This window comes from Rhinatrema bivittatum, chromosome 2 (assembly GCF_901001135.1).
Source record: "Rhinatrema bivittatum chromosome 2, aRhiBiv1.1, whole genome shotgun sequence".
Classification (NCBI taxonomy): Eukaryota; Metazoa; Chordata; class Amphibia; order Gymnophiona; family Rhinatrematidae; genus Rhinatrema; species Rhinatrema bivittatum.
Window position 1 is genome coordinate 246,650,151 of NC_042616.1, and position 20,628 is coordinate 246,670,778.

Genomic DNA, 20,628 nt, shown 5'->3' on the forward strand with positions numbered 1-20,628 from the left:
TGTGAAGTCTGAGTTTTCTGCATTCTGGATTTCCATGCAGAAAGACTAGGCATATGGCAACTTACTATTTTTGAACTGTTTTAGTAAAGTCATTAAGGAAGTACATTTCAAAGCATTACTCGGGGGTTGCCTGAGTAAAATGAACATATACGCACATAAGCAGCACACGCACGTGGGTATGCTATTTCCTAAACCTTGTGAATGGCGCTTACTCATGTGATTGTATGCAACAGTATGCATGTGTAACCTCTGTGATGCTTGAAGCCGGATAACAGTCCCAGAGTCCATATCGCACACTTCTATTGAGATGGACAGTGGACACTGGAGCTATTCCATTAGATTTATTTCCAGGGATTCCTGTGTGGGGGGGAAAGTTTCCTTTCAAGGCCCTCACATTGCTCTTTACTTTTCCCATAGTTAAGTCTCTTGCAAACAGCACTGACAATCTCAGCATAGAGGATAACAACGTCAATACTCAATAAGACAGATGAGAGTTATTTAGTCATTTCCAACATTTCTCTTTTACTGTTAAGGTGCAATGATGATTTAAAGTCTTTACAGATGAGTACTTCATTTTTCAGATGATACAAGTGCTTTTAGCAAGTTTGTGACTTCTTACAGGTCTTTCTCAAGGTCAGATGTCTCTCCAGTTTAATTAGTTCTTTTAGCTACTTCGATTTCTTTCCTCCCATTGGAATATAAGGCAAGTGTGGTACTTTCCTCCCAATGTAGTTTTAAGTATCAATATACTTTAAAGTATTTAGTCTTTTTTTCTCCTACCTCCTCCTGTAGTATCAAGGGTGATACGTTTTTGATCCTTTTTTTTTCTCCCAATCTTCAGTAGATATTCATGGGCCATGGATGTGGTCCATTTCCTCTCTCTCTCTCTCTCCTTTCTTCTTCTTCCTTCTCTCAGGATGGCTGGAAGTCATCCTCTCCTTGGATTCTGGTGTTCCTCTTGCAAGAAGGGGACCTCTTCAATTGGTTAGAAGAGAAAACTCAAAACAGCTTAAATTGAGTCCAAAAGAGCTGCAAACCACAATGTTATTCCTGAGGCTTTCCCCACACCAACTGGTATATGCCTTTACCTAAGTCTAGTAGAAGGATAACAGGGACCCTGCACATGTACTAAATGGGCATGTTTGGAGCATGTCAGGATGAGGTTTGTGAAAACATGCATACTTCCATATTTTTTAAACGAAGTATATGTGTACATCAACTATGTACCAATGCTTTTACACCTATTTAATGTGCCAAATTCAAACCTTACTTGTCTTTTGTGTCCTTTGTGTCTTGGTGCTTGGCGTGGTGGTGACTGGTGCAAACTGGAGATTGCAGATTGTTGAGAATTCTTTGATATTGTATAGTAATTTTTTTGTTCATTTGTATACTGTTTCTTTGAAGTATCATTTCTTTTTCTGTGGGTTTTGTTTTTGTTTGGTTTTTTTTCAATTTGTTTCTCAGTGTGTTTAAGGCTTTGTTTTTCTTCTTTGGGTAACTTTCAGTGTGTGTGTGGCTCTATTTAGGAGACTGTGTGTCTCTTATTTGACTGGAAGTGTGTCTGGGGTAGGTGGTGAGAAGTGCGGGAGCAGCATATGTGGAGGTAGAGACACCAAAGGAAGAGGAGGAGGTACCCCATAGAGAGGGTATATAGACCCTGAACACAGTTTTTGATTCTCTGAGGGGGACAAGTCATTCACAGGTACAGGTTCAATAAGGAAACCATACTATACCTCTGTCAGCAGTTGGAGGAAGATCTGTATCCTTTTGATTAAAGAGGCCATGCCTCGCCAGTTCCCCTCAAAGTCACCACAGACTTGACATTTTTCACCACCGATACTTTCCAGACCATTCTTGGGGTCACAGCTGGAATAAGCCAGTCTGCCACTTTACTCTGTGTTAATCAACTTTTGAGTAGATTTCTGAGGAGAACTCATCAATAGATATCTTTTCCTGGTGATAGATAGCACCAACAGCAATGACAGAGTTTTGTGACATTGCTCATTGCCCATTCGTTTTGTGGGCAATAGATTGCACAACATGGCAATCAAGCCACCTGCTGAGAGTGAGGCCAGCTTTTGCAACTGCTAGGGCTTCCACTCTCTCAACATGCAGGTGGTCCGCAATGCCAGAGGTCTCATAACAGATTTTGTCTTGAGGTTTTCAGACCCCTGCCAAGTTGCCTACATTCTGTCCAAGTCAGGAATTCATGACTACTTCCTGGCTGACTACTTCACTCAGGAATGGCTTCTAGCTATGTATGCAGTTCATACAACCACTGCTTCACAACTAACCATTGCTCTTTTCTCTCCTTCTGTTTCTAGCATATCTTGCAGCTCTTCACAAGGAGGCCCACTCCATCTTTACTAAGGCTCAGCAATACTTCACTCCATCTTGGCCTTTCTAAAACTCTTCTCTGCCTTCTACCACACAGATGATAGAGGTTATGCCCTCAAAACCTGGCTCATGATCTCCCTAGCACTCACTGAGTGCAGCAAATGAGTGCTACAATTGGGACGACAGGCAGACCAGTACAGCCATTGAGAGGACTTTCCACCTACTCAAAATCTGCCTTTGGTACCTGGACAAATCTGGGGTGTCTTCTCTACCGATCCATTAATGCCTATGACATATTTCTAGCCTGCTGCATGCTCAGTAACCTGGCAAATACCCATGGCCTGCTTCCTTCTGAGGGTGAAGGCCCACAGGCCCAGAAGAGGAGGATAAAAAGCAGGAAAGACCAGAAGAAGAAGGGGAAATTGAAGAGGTACAACACCAGCCCCAAAATGAGGCTGTACAGCTAAGGAATATATTGATACACAGACATTTTTAACATGAGCAAACATTTATTTACCTACAGGCCAATACAGTACAGTGTGCTCCAACAGAGCGCACTGTCCTTGGACGCGCGTTTTCCCTTACCCCTTATTCAGTAAGGGGTGGAAAACGCGCGTCCAACCCGCCGAACCTAATAGCGCCCTCAACATGCAAATGCATGTTGAGGGCCCTATTAGGTATTCCCGCGCGATACAGAAAGCAAAATGTGCAGCCAAGCCGCACATTTTACTTTCAGAAATTAGCGCCTACCCAAAGGTAGGCGCTAATTTCTTCCAGCACCGGGAAAGTGCATAGAAAAGCAGTTAAAACTGCTTATCTGTGCATCCTCTGACTTACTATCATGGCGATATTAAGTTGGAGGTCCCGAAGAGTAAAAAAAGTTAAAAAAAAAAATAAAAAAAAAATTGGAAGTCGGCCGGCGGCTGTCGAGTCAAAAACTGGATGCTCAATTTTGCCGGCATCTGGTTTCCGAGCCCGTGGCTGTCAGCGGGCTCGAGAACCGACCCCGGCAAAATAGAGTGTCAGCTGTCAAACCCGCTGACAGCCGGTGCTCCTGTCAAAAAGGAGGCGCTAGGGACGCGCTAGTGTCCCTAGCGCCTCCTTTTGCCCGTTTTTACCGTCGGGCCTAATTTAAATACTGAATCGCGTGCACCGGCACGCGCACTGTCAGTGCGCGTGACAGGAGAGCGAGCGTTTGCCCGCTCTCCCGTGGACTTTACTGAATCGGCCTGATTATGATGTGTGTAGCTTAGATAGGGAGACACACATGGTGAAACTTAATCACACAGCTCATCTTATTTGCCTGGGCAACCCCTTGTTTTGGGTCATGGCAATTGCTCTTTAAGCTGCCTAACGTGCCAGCTTCTCCATAGGGAGGTTAATTCTCCTCTCCTTTTCAGAGAATCCACACCAGAATTGTGGGACTGAGTTGAGATTAAGTCTTAATTTTGAGTGTGCTCTTCAGGTAACTGTTACACCGGTAAGGGAGGCCACAGTTAAAACTTGCTATTCAGTGTTAGTGTTACATAGAAAACCTGGGCGCCAGCCATATTTTTGGAATCCAGGGAAACATTTTTTTTCCTTAAAACTTTATTCTTATTAGTTTGCTTGTTTTGTTTTGGGATTATTATGCTTATTTTATGTTACTTTTGCTCTTTTCCTTACTCCAGCCCCACTACCCCCACCCTCCCTTTCCTGCAGCCGCTTTTCCTCCCCTTTCTTCCTGTCCTTCCATCTTCTCTACCCCCTCCATGTACCATCCTTCGCCTCTCTCTCTTCACTCTTGCAATCTCCAACCTCTCCCCCCTTTACTTCCATTCCTCCAGACACTCTTTTCACTCCCATTCTCTCTAGCCTTTGCACCTTCATTTCCCTCCCTATAGCCTATCATTCCTTCTTCCCTCCTTCCAGTCTCTCCTCTTCTGTGTGACCCAGTCAGTCTTCTCAGGCCTGGGGTAGCCATGGTTACCCTTTGTTATTATTATTATGGGGTTTTTTGGTCCTGGAGTGGTAGCAGATACTGAAGTGTAAATGCTCTTGATTTTTCTAGCATTACTATATGCTTATACTCTCCAACAGTGAAAAACAAAAATAAACTTAAGTTGGAAATATTTGGAGCAATTCCTATCCTAACCCCATCCTATGCTGCATACACAATTTGTAGGAGAAGAACCATAGAAATATAAGGGTGGAAGAGGGCTTATACAGCTACCTCTCCCATCTCCTGTCTCCAAGTAGGATCCATTGCACATAAAATTTAAACCCTTCCAGACCAATATTCTAGTAATCCTCACCTCCAGCATGACAGCCTCTTAAGGGGCAAAGATCCACTGCTCCAGCACCAGCAGCAACAAGTGGGAGGCAGAAAGAGGAGACCCCCATCCATGCTCTCCAGGGGCTGCCCTCCTGCTGAACCAGACTACTGCCACTCTGGGCTGTGAGAATGGGGATCTCCTTGCCCCATGTCACCTCCACCACGACAATCCCTTAAGGTGGGCCTTCCTGCACAGACAGTGCCAAAGGATGTGCCCCTTTGTGTACCACTTCATGTGTAACTAAGGATAGCCGCCACAAGCTGCAGCCACAAACCAACAATGAAGCCCTGCCCTTGGAGATATCATTCCTACAGCCGTCAAAAAGTACGAAACCATTTCAGTACTCTAAATATAAGAAAATGCAAAACAAAGAGAAGCCCTAACTGATATATAAAACTATCAATAAAAGAGAAACTATTTAACTGTACTAATACCGCTCTCAATCATCACCAAGAGGCTCTCAATCAGTGTGATCTACACAACCATGTATGCACTAAACACTTATAACATAGAACCCTCACCCCATATAAGAATATATAATGACTAATCACACTGAACAATCCAAAAGACTGGGCACCCAACCCACCTTGTCCCAAACAGACTGGCACCATGCAGCCCATACCTAATCAAATCTACACAGTCACTGGTCAAGATCAATGCCTGAACTCTGCTCTACCGAAACACAAATTAACTCCTCCCTCCCCCCAAAACAATCTTGACAAATAATTACTATTATTTCTTGTCCTATTCCTAATAGCTTTCATTTGGTGTATTCTAGTTGTTCACACTGAGGGTAATTTTATAACACCATTTGTAATGTATGTATTACCAAAGCGCATAAGTTATACAGATTTTTAAAACAAAATTATGTGGATAAGTTTGCTGTGAAAATTATCTCAAATAATGTGTACAAAGTTACTCCTGCTCTTTGTATCAGATAACTTGTGTTATGCTCAGGCTTGTGAACCCTTGGGCCGACGGGAGGATGGAATACCTTGGGATGATGGTCCGAAGGTTCTCCCGTCGGGTGGCGAGGCAGGAACAGAAGACGTGACCAGCTGACCCTCGGCACAGGAGACATAGGCGACTGAAGGCAGACGGAGAGTCGTGAGGTGAAGAAAGGAAGTGTGTCTTTGCCACTGGAAGTCCGCGGTCCCCCCAGGAGAAGCCCGTAGGGACCCGGACCGCTGGGACTTAGGTGGACCTTTGAGAGGTTAAGAAGTTCGGTGCAAGGGCTGACTGGAGCTTCACCCCTGGAAGCCCGCGGTCCCCCCGGGAGGAGCCTGTAGGGACCCGGGCCGCTGGGACTTAGGCGGGCCCTTGGAGACGATGGTCAAGAAGGAGTCCGAGGTTAAGTGCCAGAGGGTCTTCGCTTACCAGTCCGAGGTCACACACCAAGGGATCACCACTTGCCAGTCTGAAGTCACACACCAGAGAATCACCACTTGCCAATCCCAAGTCAGTACCAGGAACTCTAAGACAAGACAGGAACGAGGATCCAAAGCACAGGAAGACTCACTGAAGCAAGCAGACCTGACGAACAAAGGACGTTGCCAAGTCGAGGAATGAGCAGAGGAAGTCTCCTCTTATACTTCCTCTGCTCTAGCTCATAGGGATCAGCTGAACCTGGTTAAAGGGATCATGTCCCTTTAAGGCTAATGAGGAGGTGCGGCCTCGTGCCTAAAGATGGCGGTGGCCATCTTGGATTTCCTCCGTGGAGGAAATGCAACCGGGCGTCATGAGGGAGGAGCAGGGACGGCTCCCCACCCGGCGGCCAGGGCAGGAGCCCGCGCTGAAGCAGCAGGCATCGGGTCAGGAGTTTCTCCCGGAGTTCCCGCGGCGGGTCGCCGTCGTGGGTGAGGTAGGGGGCCGCGCTCGTGGCCTTCCATGAGCGCGGAACACAACAACTTGTACAAGTTAATTTATGTGCATAGTTTTTTAAATCAGAAGTATGTACATAAATCGCAACTCCGCCCTCCACCTTCCCCAGAATGCCTCCCTTTTGTATGCATAAAAGTAGGCACATAATCATGTTTTTATGTACACAAACCCTGTGCAAGTTTATAAAGAGCCATTTACATGCATGAATCCAATTTTTATGTGCCTAAATGGCTTTGAAAATTGCCTCCACTAAGGATCCAGAACAGCTAAAAGTTTTTTCTTCTTTGTGTCTATGGGGAAAATAAAATATTTAGCACCCAGGGACTTCAGTGTAGGAAACAAAGTTAATAAAAATAGGGCGCGACCACTTCTCAGTTATTGAGATGACCGCCCCCCAGGGTACAGGGGCATTTTATCAGCAGAGAAATCCTTGCTCCCAGGTCAAATAAAAGAATATCTGGCAAATCCAGAGGCAATTATTCTTGCAAGAGAGCCCCCTGCTAAGGAGGCTATAGCAGCTTCTACTTAAAAGTTATAGAAGCCTTTTTTGTCTTTTTAATAATTCCTGTTCCTAAAAGTAATAGCCCTAGTTGCAGAGGCTGTTTTCAGTTGACTTCGGCTGCGAGCAGTTTCTGGGCCATAGAACCCTCTGTCTTCCATGGGTGGGGGGAGGGTATTGCTTAATTATGGGTCTTGTTTACTAGGACTGCTGCCACCAGCACAATGTGAAATGGTTTCTGTACATGCAGAACATGTGTGTCTCTGGTTACAAACAAGATTTTGAAAGAATATTCCTTTTTTTTTCTGGGAATATAAAGTTTGTTGTGCCCACAGCTTTAACTGTGCTAAGAGACTGTTTGGCTTTGTTTTACAAAAACATCTTGTAGTAGCTATTTTCTTAACTAAAGTTACTAAAACTGCACTTAATAGCAGTGGAACAGATGGCTCAAGGATCTCATCATTAACTACAGAGCAGCTTCATCTTTCAAGCTTATCTACAGCTTGAGAGAGCATGAATTTATTTCTCTTTATTTAATTTCAACATTTGATATGGCACCACAGGCCAAGGCAATGCAGTTTCATATAGATCTAAGTCTCCCCTGTGAGGAGCTTGCCATCAGGGAGGGTAACTTTCCGTGACCCGTGTGGGGATAGAATCTATGGGTCCAAAATAACCACAGACTTTAACCTGAATTTTCAAAGTGGATTTGTGCACATACATCTGCTTTGAAAATTCACAGGTGGTCCTGGTACATGCAGTCACACGCGTGTATGACGTTACTCCTTCTCTCATGCAAGTGCAACTTTCTAGCGTGTACATTTCTGCACATACATTTGAAAATCAAAAGGATGCACATAAAGTGCTTTCCCTGGCCCAACTCCATCTCCTGGAGCATCTACCATGAGTGTTGAGGCAAAGGACGTGCGTAATTGAGTTATGCATGCATTTATCCCTGCACACACACCCCCACCCCCAACAGATAATTTTCAAGAGCTGATGTGTACGCATAAACCAGGGTTTATGCACTTAAACATTTATGAATATTACCCCTGAAGTGGGTACTTGAGGCAACAGGAATTAAAGTGAATTGTGCAAGGTCAGAAAAAGGGTCAGTAAGACTTGAATGTGGGTCCCCTAGTTGCTAGCCTAGCATTCCAGGCTCTAGGCCACACCCTCTTCTGCTGATGAGTGAAATGTAAGTGTAGAGCTTATGATTAAAACTCAAAATATTATAGACCCTAAAACTACTGGGAGGTTGATGTAGCAGATCCAGTAGGTGTTAACAGACCCCCAAACTGACCTCTGTGGATAGATAAAGAAAGCTGATGGGAATTCTTTTGCCACCAGAACTAAATACTGCCTTGTATCTGAGTGCTCCTGCCCCTGCGGAGGAATGTGTTATTGAGCTGGAAAAGCCATATGGATCTGTCTTAGCTACAAAGAGGCTAATATTCAGTAAACCTGCACATGGACAAGTAATTTGGCCAAATTTAACTGGATAATTTGGCCCACATATATTGTAGCCAGATAACTTTAAAATCTAACCTGCTATATTTGAATATTACTGGTTACGTTTTAAAGTTATCCAGATTTGTGTGGCTGAATAAGCTGCCACTTAACCAGGTATAGTCAAAAGATATCCAGTTAAATGGCGGCAAAAAGAAACCAAATGCCCCAAAAATACTCTGGGGCATTCAGGCCCGATCCTTCAGCTCCCTCTCTGCCCCCCACTCCAGAAAACACAAATAATTGGGTCCATAGTGTCCTACCCCCAAAATAAAAAAAAAAAAAAAAACATTGGGGGCAGCATCCTAAGGCTGGCTCTTCCCCTTCTATCTCTATTTTGGCCAGACAACAGATGATCCTCTCCTTTCCCCCTCCCCATCTGCCAGCAATCTCTGTCAGATACCCCAGAACCCCCCTCCACAATCTTCCAGAACCTCTGCCCACCGGATCTGTGAAATCCCGGCCAAAAGCAGTAGTTTCTTATCTACTCTCAATGCTTCCAGCATTGCTTTGACAACTTTTCAGAAAGTTTCTATCAAAACGCTTTGTCTCGTAGGACAGTACGACTATTGAGTGGCCGACTCCGAGTTATGGAAGCAGGAAGCCAACAAGAGCCTTATATGGGAAGAATTTACCTGATTGTGCAATTTCCTAAATCAGAATTGAATCCACTATAGATACTTCGGTAGTGGTGCCCAAATCGAGGTGGTGTCCACCCGGCCCTATGGATCCTTCAATTGCCACTTTTCGAGATCTTGTTATTAAAGATTTACATAATCTTAGGAGATCTATGCGGGCTGACAAGTTGTTTAACTTAACTAGTGATGAGCGTCAAGCGATCAAAGATCTGAGAAATAACGATTCCATTCTGATAAAATCCGCCGACAAAGGTGGGGCAATAGTGGTTATGAATGTTACAGATTATCGTGAGGAGGCTACTCGCCAGTTGGGAGATTTCGAATATTATTCAAAATTATCTGCAGATCCTACGGCTGCAATTAAATTGGAGATTGATTCTCTTATAGAATTGGGTGCTCGTAAAAGTTGGATAACTTTGAAAGAGCGGAGATTTCTGACAGTGGATTTTCCGAAGATGCCGGTACTATACCTGTTGCCCAAAATTCATAAACAACTTGTAAAACCTCCGGGTAGACCGATTGTTTCATCAAGGGGCTCATTGCTCGAGCCCTTATCGATTTTTGTGGACAAGTTCCTTGCACCTTTGGTAAAACAGGTGCCTTCATACGTTCGAGATTCATCGGACCTGATGAGACAATTGGACATGCATACACGTTCTTTATTCCCGAATTCAGGGTTGGCATTAGCCACGATAGATGTGGTGTCTCTTTATACCAGCATCCCGCAGGAAGAGGCATCGGGTATAGTAAGATTGAAATTGAATGAAGTAATCTCAAGGACTCCATCATCATTTATTTCAGCGTTAGCTGATATTTCTTTGAAGAATAATTTCTTCAAATTTGGTGATGATTATTTTTTACAACGTAGAGGGGTCGCTATGGGCGCTGCGATGGCTCCAGACATCGCCAACCTATATATGGGGGATTTTGAGAAGAGATTTTTATCGGGAAATCCCTTCGTCGGCCGGGTAAAATTCTGGCGACGATATATTGATGATATACTGGTAGTATGGGAGGGTGATGAGGACATGTTTGAATCCTTTATGGGATGGTTAAACCTTTGTGACAGAAACATTAAATTCACCTATACATTTGATAAATCCTGTATTGCTTATTTGGACATTTCCATTTCTCTACATGCTACTGGTTTTACTTTTTCCCTGTACCGTAAAACCACTGATAAGAACACTTTACTCCGATTCGAAAGCTGCCATCCATATCATTTAAAATCAAATTTGCCTTATGGCCAATTTTTACGTCTTAGAAGACTTTGTTCTGATTTGTCAGATTATAAACTACAGGCGAAGCAATTGATGTTTAATTTCCTACAGAGAGGGTATCCCCAAACAATCATTAAAAAGGCTTACAAACGTGCTAGGTGGGTGAACCGCGATCTGTTGTTTTTGCAATCACAAGATCGGTCAGCCTCTGAAAATATCATTTGTGTACTTCCATACTCATCGCAGATACACTCTGTTCAGAATATCATCAAGAAATATTGGCATGTGTTAAGTTTACATACAGAGTTGCAGCAAGTTCCTCGCTTTGCATTTAAGCGCAATAAAAACTTAAGAGACTTGATGGTATGTTCTGACATCTCTGATGAATTTTCAAGCATTACAGTTGATAGTGGAGAACCTAAGGGTCATTTTCCTTGTAATAAGTGTAGTGTTTGTAACCAATCGTTCTCAGGAGAGTTTCTCCCTTTTTTTGCAAAAGGTAAATTTAAATTTAAAGCATATACGGATTGTCAATCGAAAGGGGTAATTTATGGGTTGTGGTGCCAGTGTCCTTTATTATACATTGGAAAAACCAAACGTAATTTAAAAACCCGTATGATTGAACACAAGAGTGCTATTGCTAGGCAAAGGGTAGAAGCACCTGTAGTGCAACACTGTTTAGAAAATGGACACTTGTTTGATTCATTACGATTTGCGGTTATTGAACAGCTGACACCTAGTAATAGAGGAGGGGACTTTGACAACTATCTCCTGCGAAGGGAGCAGAAATGGATTTATTATTTCGACACCGTGGCCCCTAAGGGATTGAACAGAGAGATTGACTGGTTTGTGTTTTAGTTTTACTTGACAATAAAGACAGGTTATGTTTTGATGAGAATGGGTAACGTAAGAGTTTTTTTGGGAAGTGGTGTTTCTCTTTCGACTTCTTGATTATGGGATTTGTAGTTTTTTCATTGCCTGGTTAGCGTTGGTTTCCGGTGACGTATAAGGTATCTGCAGGATTTAAAAGGATGTGGTATTGGGTGTGAGTCAGAGACGCCGTGGCGCCATTTTTTGAAAACAATAGCTGAGACACAGTTTGTCCGGGTAAGCTCTTCCTTCTGAGATACAAGTTAGGTATGGATTAATCTTGGTTTAGTTTAAATTGGATGTCTGTGGGTTTGTATAACTGGATATGAGTGCACTTTTTAATCTTTAATGTGTTGTGTTTGTCTTTAGGAGAGATTGAAGAAATTTGGCCGCTTCATGTAAAATACTGTTGAGTGTTATCCCCTGAAGAAGGTTGCTTTGGCAACCGAAACATGATTCGTGTCGGGAATGCGTTAATGTGACATTCTACGAGGCATCGGCTAAGTATCTCTTTTTCAACAAATTTTTGAATTTTGGAAATTTTCAGATTTTAATGTTGGTGGGAAGTATAGTTTTCGGTTCATATTTATAACCTTTTTTAGGGTAGGTTGGAAATAAAATTGTGGTAAAATTATTACACTCTAATTAGATTAAATACTGACATGAGCAGATGACGATAAATGATTAAACATTATATGCTGCTTTGGTAAGCTGATTAAGGCTTGCGGCCCATTGAGAGGCGAGAGGCCGCAGATTGAGACTTCTAAGCAATAGATTTGTATGATATTGTCATCTGCCTATGATTCAGTTAAAGTTGTGAATTGGACGATTGATCCTTTTCCCTCTCTTTTTCTGGTTGTTTGATAATATTGGAGAGGTGTGCTGCTTCTTTGTTTGCTAAATCAGAATGTGTCATTGGGAAACCTGTGGAGGTTTTAGTCCTTGTTTGCCCAGATAGCAAAGCAAACATGACTGTACCAGTAATAATAGCTACAAATGTAACAAAAAAGATGATCCTAGTGTGCCAAGCCACTAAGGGTCATGATTTCTTGTAAAGAACTCCTCATGGGGAGGATCTCTAAGCCAGCAAGACATGGTGGAGTCAGTGGCAGGATCCTATTTTGCTGCTCCTCCTTGTGTAATGGCCCTGTAAGTGGTTTCAGTACTCATGGTGCTTGTACTTCCTCTACGCTGATCTTGTGATTTGCAAGATATGGGATATACCAGCCCTGCTAGTTTTAATATGCTCAAAGGGCCAACATACAAGAAGGGGTGGCAAAATGGGCTCCCACTTTTTCTTCAGCTTTCCTGGGTCAAGTTGTGCATGGGTGGAGATGCAGCATGCATGGCTGCATAAGGAATTCTGTGCGGCTGCATACTTCTTAGAGGGAATATTGGTTGATATCATCAGTGCAGCTATTCATTAACCTCCAGAATATGACCTTCCCTGCCTGGGCCTTTATCCTTGACTGGGAGGACTGAGGAGAATACCATCTATGCATTTATCGGCACAGATGGAATACCTCTTAGATTGTGGCTGAAAAATATCCTAAATCTAGTCCATCAAAATCTAGCCAGCTAGGTGGGTCACTTACCCACTTTGAAATGTTGTCTCTTAGTATTTATCATCTCATGTTGTGATGCCTCCTTTTTATCCACCCAATTCCCAGGAAAAAAAATGAGGACATAACAAATATCACTAATCTTCATCTTTCACCTCCTTGGCTAAATTAATTGAATCTGTAGTTTTACATCAACTCTCTGAATATCTATCTGACAACTCTCTTCTTCATCCAAATCAACATGGTTTTTGTAAGGGCCACAGCACTGAGACACTACTACTTTCCTCTTTTGACACCTTACTACGAGGTTTTAACACCAATACTGATTATATCTTAGTACTGCTCTACATCTTAGCCGCCTTTGACCACTTGACAATAACATTCTTCTTCACCAGTTACAATCCATAGACATATCTGATACTGTATTAAACTGGTTCAGCTCATACTTAACCAATTGTCCATATCAGATTTATATTGGTCCATATTCATTTGACTGGTATATCCCCTCCTCTGGTGTACCTCAAGGTTCATCTCTTTCTGCCATTTTATTCAATATATACCTAATAGAGATGTGAATCGGAACCAGAATCGATTCCAATTCCGGTTCTGATTCACATCATGGATTTTTTTTTGTGCGGCCCGATCGGGTTTTTTTTTTTTATCGGCTGCGCCTGAGCCGATAAAAGGGCCATCGGTGCCATTTTTATTAGTGGCAGCCAACGGCCCAAGAGCGGGAGATCACTCCCGGGACCACCACTGGACCACCAGGTAATTTAAAATGTTTTGGGGGGGTCGGGAAGGTGGGGGAAACTAAGGGAGCTGTTTTGAAGTGTCAGGGTGGGTTTAGGGATTGTTTTTGTGTGCTGTTTTTCCTGCCCTCCCCCAAAACGATAAGAGAACCTCACGAACAATTTCGTGGGGTTTTCCTATCGGTTTCGGGGAGCCCCCAATTTCTGACGACTTTGAAAATATCGTACGATATTTTCAATCGTCAGAAATACGATTCACATCCCTAATACCTAATATCACTCTAATACCTAATATCACTCTCAACATTCAATTCAAGATTTATGCAGATGCAATCCGTAGTGCATGTTCCAACTAATATCTTTGCAATTGATTGTCTCTCTTTTTTATTTAGTATGCTTCCTGGTATGCCTTTTGTTCAATTGTTAAAATTTCTTGCATTTTGAAATTTTGTAAACTGTTATGATGGCTTTACCCAATGATGGTATATAAAACTAAAAAATAAATACATAAATAAATAAATTAAATTCTTTGTTCCATATTCCATATCCTGGTCAAATACGCTTGCGACTATATGTCTTCGTATCAAAACAATCAACTCATGGCTATCCCACAACTGTCTCAAATTAAATACTTCAAAAACAGAAATTCTACACCTATCTACCATCCCTCACTCTGCTTGCAGTCCTCCCTTGCATCTACTTTTAGATGACTTACCAATTCCCATTTTTCTAAAGCACAAAATCTTGGAATGCTTCTTGACTCACATTTATCTATGTCCCTGCATATCTCCGTCACAGTAAGAAACTCTTTTTACAAACTCCACATGCTAAAACGTCTCCATCCTTTGTTATTTGCCAACAATTTACATACTGTTCTCCAATCCCTTATCTTAACCCTTTATCTTGGTCTTCATGAAAATACACTCTGCCCCTTACAATTAATCCAAAACATCGCTGTATACATTCTGACAGGTACCACTGGAAAAGAACTCATAACCCCAATCCTATTCTTGCTACATTGGCTTCCAGTCAAATACAGAGTACAATACAAAATTCTGACCATTATACACAAACTAATTCATAATGATTCCTCAACATGACTATGCATGCTTCTTCGTATTTATCAACCCAATAGACAGTTGTGTTCCTTACATAAAAATCTCTTGGCAATATCATCTGTTCACCTAGCTAAACTAGACATCACTAGAAGATGTGCTTTCTCTGTCGCTGGCCCATCACTCTAGAATGCAATCCCAAATCAACTAAGGCAAATAACATCACACAAAGAGTTAAAAAAAATATAAAGACATTTCCTTTCTCTGTGGCCTTTAGCTCTCTCTGAACTCCACAATAGGCACTATCTCAACTCTGTTCACTGTTTACCATCCCTGGCACCTTCCTCCTCCCTTAATTTCTATTTCACAGCTCATATTAATTTTTATATTTAATTCACCTTCTTTGTATTATGTTTTTACAATTATATTTTTATGTTAATTCTCCTTCCTGATATTTGTTTTTATAGTTATGTTCTTTTGTTAATTTTTAATTATCATATGTAAACCATTTTGACTGACTTCCTAGTTGTAAAAGTGGTATATAAACCGTTTTAAGTAAATAAATAAATAATTTCTTTGTTCTTTCTAGTCTGTCTGGTACTAATGAGCTGAGATAAGAGCAAGAAACACATCTGTTCTCTGTCAGATAAGGCTAGTGCTTAGAATCAGGCAGTACCAGGATCTTTAATAAGCCATAGCCTAATGAGCTATAGCTGGCTATAAATCTGGTCAGTTGTGAGTGCAAGTCAGAACAACAAAAATGGCAGACTCTGGATTAGAGCCAGAAAATGAGAATATAAGAAGCTGTAATTGACAATATTCCTTAGATGATCCTTGGAGGAATGGTGACAACTATTTCGTGGGGTTTCCAGGCCCATGCCTCCTGATCTTTTCACACATACGTTGACTCGCAACATTGGTGAACTTGTGAGGAAGGTATCTTATCTCTTTATCTTCTTTGTATAGATCTTTATCTTTTATTATTGTAATGCTATTTGCTTTTTACTGATTCATACATTATTCCTGAGATATTATTTGTCTTAGCTAATTATACAATTTTCTATCATATTTTATCATATTTAGTAAACTGAGATTTGCTTTTATAAGATCATGGTGTGTGTTCTATGGCATAATATAACTTCATTCAGGCCACTGCTTATAATATCATGTAGGTCTGTGTTCCTGGAATGATGCAGTTGTGTTTTCTTTTCCTTTTTTTTCAGGTGCTATTCCGTTAAAGATGCCCAAGGGCATAGAAGGTTGGTTAGAAAGGGCACCTTTTCACACTGCCCCTATTTTTCCAGTGCTACTTTGATCTGGTTTGACTATCTGAAATGTCCAGCCATCCTAACATTTTCTCTTTTTTCTTATTTTTAAAACATTTGTAACCTGCCTATCTAAAATTATAAGTAGAATACAATAACACAATCATAAACAAACTTTGTCACTTATTAGATGCCTAAAACTTACCCTTCTTTTACCAGTCTAAATCTAGTTCGATTATTTGCTTCTACCTTCTTGATTTTGGAAAGAAAAATCTCCATGTTGTGGTTAAGTGAAGACTTTCTTTGGAGGTTGAACTTAGCCTCTCTAACCAGGCTTAGATACAAAGCTGTGTAATAAAGCTCACAATGCCTCTCTCCAAGTGCTACATGTCCTGTAAAAGAAGAAGCAATTTCTTATGCTGTTGCTCTAGCATTTATTATAGGCATTGTATATTAATATTTACCAAAAATAAAAAGATCAGTAAGTACAGAATTTGGAATATTTACCTAGTGCATAGCATTAAATAAACTATCATGTAGGAGAGTCAGTTTTGGGGTTACCTGGGGTTCCAGTTTTTAAGAGGGATTGGCGACTGATATCTTATACATGTACAGGGGTGAGGAACAAATCAATAGCAAGCGTGATGCTTTGGCCTTCCCTAGAAATAGAATCTGCCTTGCCTTCTAAAGATCTTCTTTAAAGGAAGGAATTGATAACTGATAGAGCAGAAGCTCCCCTAGATGAACCTCAAATAAATTAAGATTTGTCTGGCATCATACTAAACATAGTCCATTGCAAAATTAGTCCCATCCAAAAATAGTCTAAAAACACCAAGTGTATAAATTCAAAAACAATCAAATGAATAACACTCAGATAACAATTCAATATTAAATAGGCACAATAGGGGAGGCAAGATGGCGGCATAGATGGAGGTCATGATTGGAGCTGCACCCTGCTTGTTTTGGTTTGTGAAAAGTTACCTTCAAATACCTCCAAAGAGGAAGGGAAAGGTGAGGGTTTACCCCTCCTTACCTTTACCCTTGCCAATTCAGCAGGAAATAACCCGATATATGTCCTTACCTGCACAAAAACTTCCAGGAGCCAAGGATCCTGATGTGTCGAGCTGCTTGGGAGGGCAGCTCGAGTCAACAGAGGAGGCTTCACTGAGTCCCAATCTCAGACTGCCACCCACGCAAAGAGCGAGCAATGGGTATCCTGGAGGAATCACCGCAGAGTTCACCATTTCCGGTCCGGAGTTGGAGGCTTTGTAGTCGGAGGCAGCCGGCCCAAGACCAGAGAAGGAGGAAGTTGAACTGGTTCCGGTAAACTCCATGTGTGGGGGGGACGAACAGGCTGCCGACAGTGAGTCCCTGGAAACCCTAGCTCAACCCACGGTGGTTACACTAGAAATGCTGTGGGACTTAATGGCTGGTATGGCGTCCAGTATTAAAGGCTTGAATGAAAAGTTGGATTTCATAAGTGGCAAAAATCAACAAGATATTCTTCAAATACAGAAACAAATAAAGAAATTTGAGGACAGAATTAAAATTCTTGAAGAGAAAGAGAAAAAGAACCAGGAATTTCATGCAGCAGTGGTTAAAGATAGAGAACTTTTATCCAGACGAATAGAGACCTTTGAAAACAATGCCAAGCATCTAAATTTATGCTTTCTTAACTTCCCCAGAGCAGCAGGGGAAGTACCTTTAGAAACTATTAAGAGGCTTCTTTTAGAAACACTAGGTTTTACTGAAGTTGAACTGCCAGTAATTAATGTATGTTATTTTTCACCAAAAATAAAATGTAAATCTAAATGGATCTGAATTGCCTTTCCAGGGAAATCTCACGTATTTTCTTGAAAATTCTACTGTGCAAGTAATTGATTGGGGTACTTTATTAGTAACTTTTGCTAGTCCTTCAGACTTCAACAATGTTATGAAAAAATACTTTAGTAAGTAGTAAGTACCCTATCACTTTTCATGATAAATCTGTTAAGTTCTTCCCTGATCTCGCTTTAACCGCACAGAACCGACGAAAGGGCTTTTTAGCCCTTCGTCAGGAAGTTATTACCTTGGGTTTCTCTTTTGTTTTACGTTTTCCGTGTAAATGTTTGATAAAAAAGCAGGAAGATCTTTTTATTCTCTTTATTCTCTCTGAACAATTGAAGGGTTTTGTGGAACGAAGGAAACTAATCACTTCGCCCCCAGCTTCTAGTTAAGAATAAAAGAATTGTGCAGTTAGTGCTATGTTAAGTCTTTTCTTATTTCAATATGTAATGGTTAAATCTCCCTAGAATGTTTCCGCCTCAATCTCATTATTTTGACTGTACAAGTAATAGTGGTAATGACATATGATGAGGTTGGTGTTAATTCTTGTCTCTATTATTATTTATATATGCTGGAAATGTCAAGACCACGTATTTCTGTTACAAACTGATATTTGTTTGCAACATGAAAATTATAAATAAATAATAATAATAAAAAAATAGGCACAAAAGCTGTAAAAGCTTACTTTTTAAGAACCATCATAACACCGACACAGTTATTTTGTTTTTTCACTGCTAAGACGGTCACATGTAAACATCGGTCCATTAATAGCATTCATAGAAAAAAATTTTGTTTGTATGTTTTTTGTTTGCTCATAAAACAATCATGAAATATAAAAAAAATACCATGTTTTGCGAGAACTGCTTTAGGGGCTGAGATTCAAAAACGACGGCCTGTGCTCTCTGAAAGTCAATGTGAAATAAAATGAAATGAAAACAGGCAGGTAAACTAGCTATTGATATAAGGAGTTCATGAGAGTAGTTATTAGCATGAGTCTGAAATAGAAAATCAAAGAAGCAAAAGAGAGGAAACAAACTTAAGGGCGGATTTTCAAAAGGCCACACGTGTAAAATCTGGCCTTTACATGCGTGGCCGAGCCTATTTTCAAAAAGGCCCGGCCACGCATGTAAAGGCCGGTACGCACATAAGCCTTTCTGAAAGGGACAGACCGGGTGGAGGGGGGGGGGGGGGTTTTATGGGCAGGGCGGTCCAGTGGGTTGGGGTGGGGTGGGGTGGGGCTAGAGGCCACTGTGCCAGGGGATTGCACGCCAGCACTTGCTCCTGCTCCTAGTCCGCATAGCTTCTTTTCATGCCACCATTGCTCATACAGAATGACAACATGTGGTGTCTTTTTAAATATGGTCATTAGGAGGATGCCCTGATGACGTCACTGGAATCTCCATTTAAAGAAGTACGGACCACTCTATTTCCTTGTTCAATCCGTGTGGGGCCACTGTATTCATGTGAAAGATCCAGACTTGTTCTTTGTGTGCCAAATTGAGAACCCTATCCCCCCTCCCTCGCCACTGTTCTCACACAATCTCTAAGACAGCCCACCGTATATCTGCAAAAGTGTGTCAAAATTCAAGGAAAAGGGCAACTAAAGGTGTTTCCATTTTTCCTGTGTTTAAACAACTTTTGTGTTCAATCAAGCGAGTCGGCAATGTCCGTTTTGTCACCCCAATATAATACAAGCCACAAGGGCACAGGGAGGGGCAGGGCTGATGCCTCCGCGTCATCATCAGGTGTTAATTGACTTTTTTTTGTTGGCCCTCCATGTGTCTCTCTTCTTGTTGGTTTTAACAGTCCAGATATGCTTATGTAAACAACTCATGCACAGTCAAGCATTTCTTCATTCAGAGTGCTGTCCCCCCTGTATCAGGGTCTGGTCTCAGTTCTATCACCTCTTGACCAGCACTGCTTTGCCCTGACAGCAGTTTTATTCATTTCAGATTGCTGACCTGACCCCTTGCTTCCATCAGGGGGATCACTGCTCCTGTCTGATGAACTATCCTTGGTTAGGCTGTTTTTCTGCTCGCACACCGAGCCGCGCTGCCTTCCCCCGTTCCCTTCCCCCTAATCTGACCTTCCCACCTCTTCTCCTAACCTTTCCCCCCCAGCCCTACTCTAACCCCCCCCCCCCCCCAAAATATCCATCTTACCTTTTGTGCCTGCCTCTGGGCAGGCGCAAGTTGCGCGATCGGCAGCTTGCCGGCAAGCAATCCTCCGACACAGTTTTGCTGAGAGAATTCTAAGCACCGATTTTAAAAATAAAAATAAAATATGTACATATGTCCCAACCCCGCTGAGACTTCACCCCTCTGTGCATGTCCAGTGTGTATGCACATGACTTTACCTGAATACTGGTCACACAATATTGTGTAGAGCCATTTGAAGAGGATCTTCCTTGGGGTGGGGGCTGAGTGTTACATTGACATTTTATCATGCTTCATCAAAGTCAGCAAACGATGCATATTTTCACATGGCTCAGCACAGGAACGTGGTGGATTTCACTAGGGGAAGAACAAATGAAAGGAAGCTGGCGGCTAGACAGGAAATAAAATGATACTTTGCAGAGCAAGCCAAAGGGAAAAAAAAACTAATCTAGTAATTTGTGTTTGGCAAGTTTTGCAAAGAAGTTGATTTTATTCCATGAAATGAATGAAAGGAGGCTCCAGTAAGCTTGCGTATGTTATTGCTGTGCTATATACAGTGCCACTAGGTCAAACCTGTCTTTAGCATCTAATGCATACATCATTTACTGCCAAGTGAAAGATTATTATTCATAACAAGGATTTTTTTAATCACACTGTGGCCAGATTTATGGAGATTTGATTTCCCATAGACACAGCATGGGAAAAAAAAACTTAAATCAGGCCTATGGTGTTGCCGAGCTTAGCAGGT

At 41.7% G+C, this 20,628-nt stretch overlaps 1 protein-coding gene across 3 annotated transcripts in view; it reads left to right on the plus strand.

The window, feature by feature from the left end:
* The window catches only part of GASK1A (golgi associated kinase 1A), a 64,863-nt gene that overhangs the window by 16,721 nt on the left and 27,514 nt on the right, over positions 1–20,628 (plus strand). The window contains exon 2 of one of the 3 annotated variants that reach the window (XM_029589371.1): positions 2,325–2,767. The exons of the other annotated variants lie outside the window; for them this stretch is intronic. The gene's annotated coding sequence lies outside the window, so the exon portion shown is untranslated. The remainder of the gene's footprint in view (positions 1–2,324; positions 2,768–20,628) is intronic. 3 annotated transcript variants of the gene reach the window in all.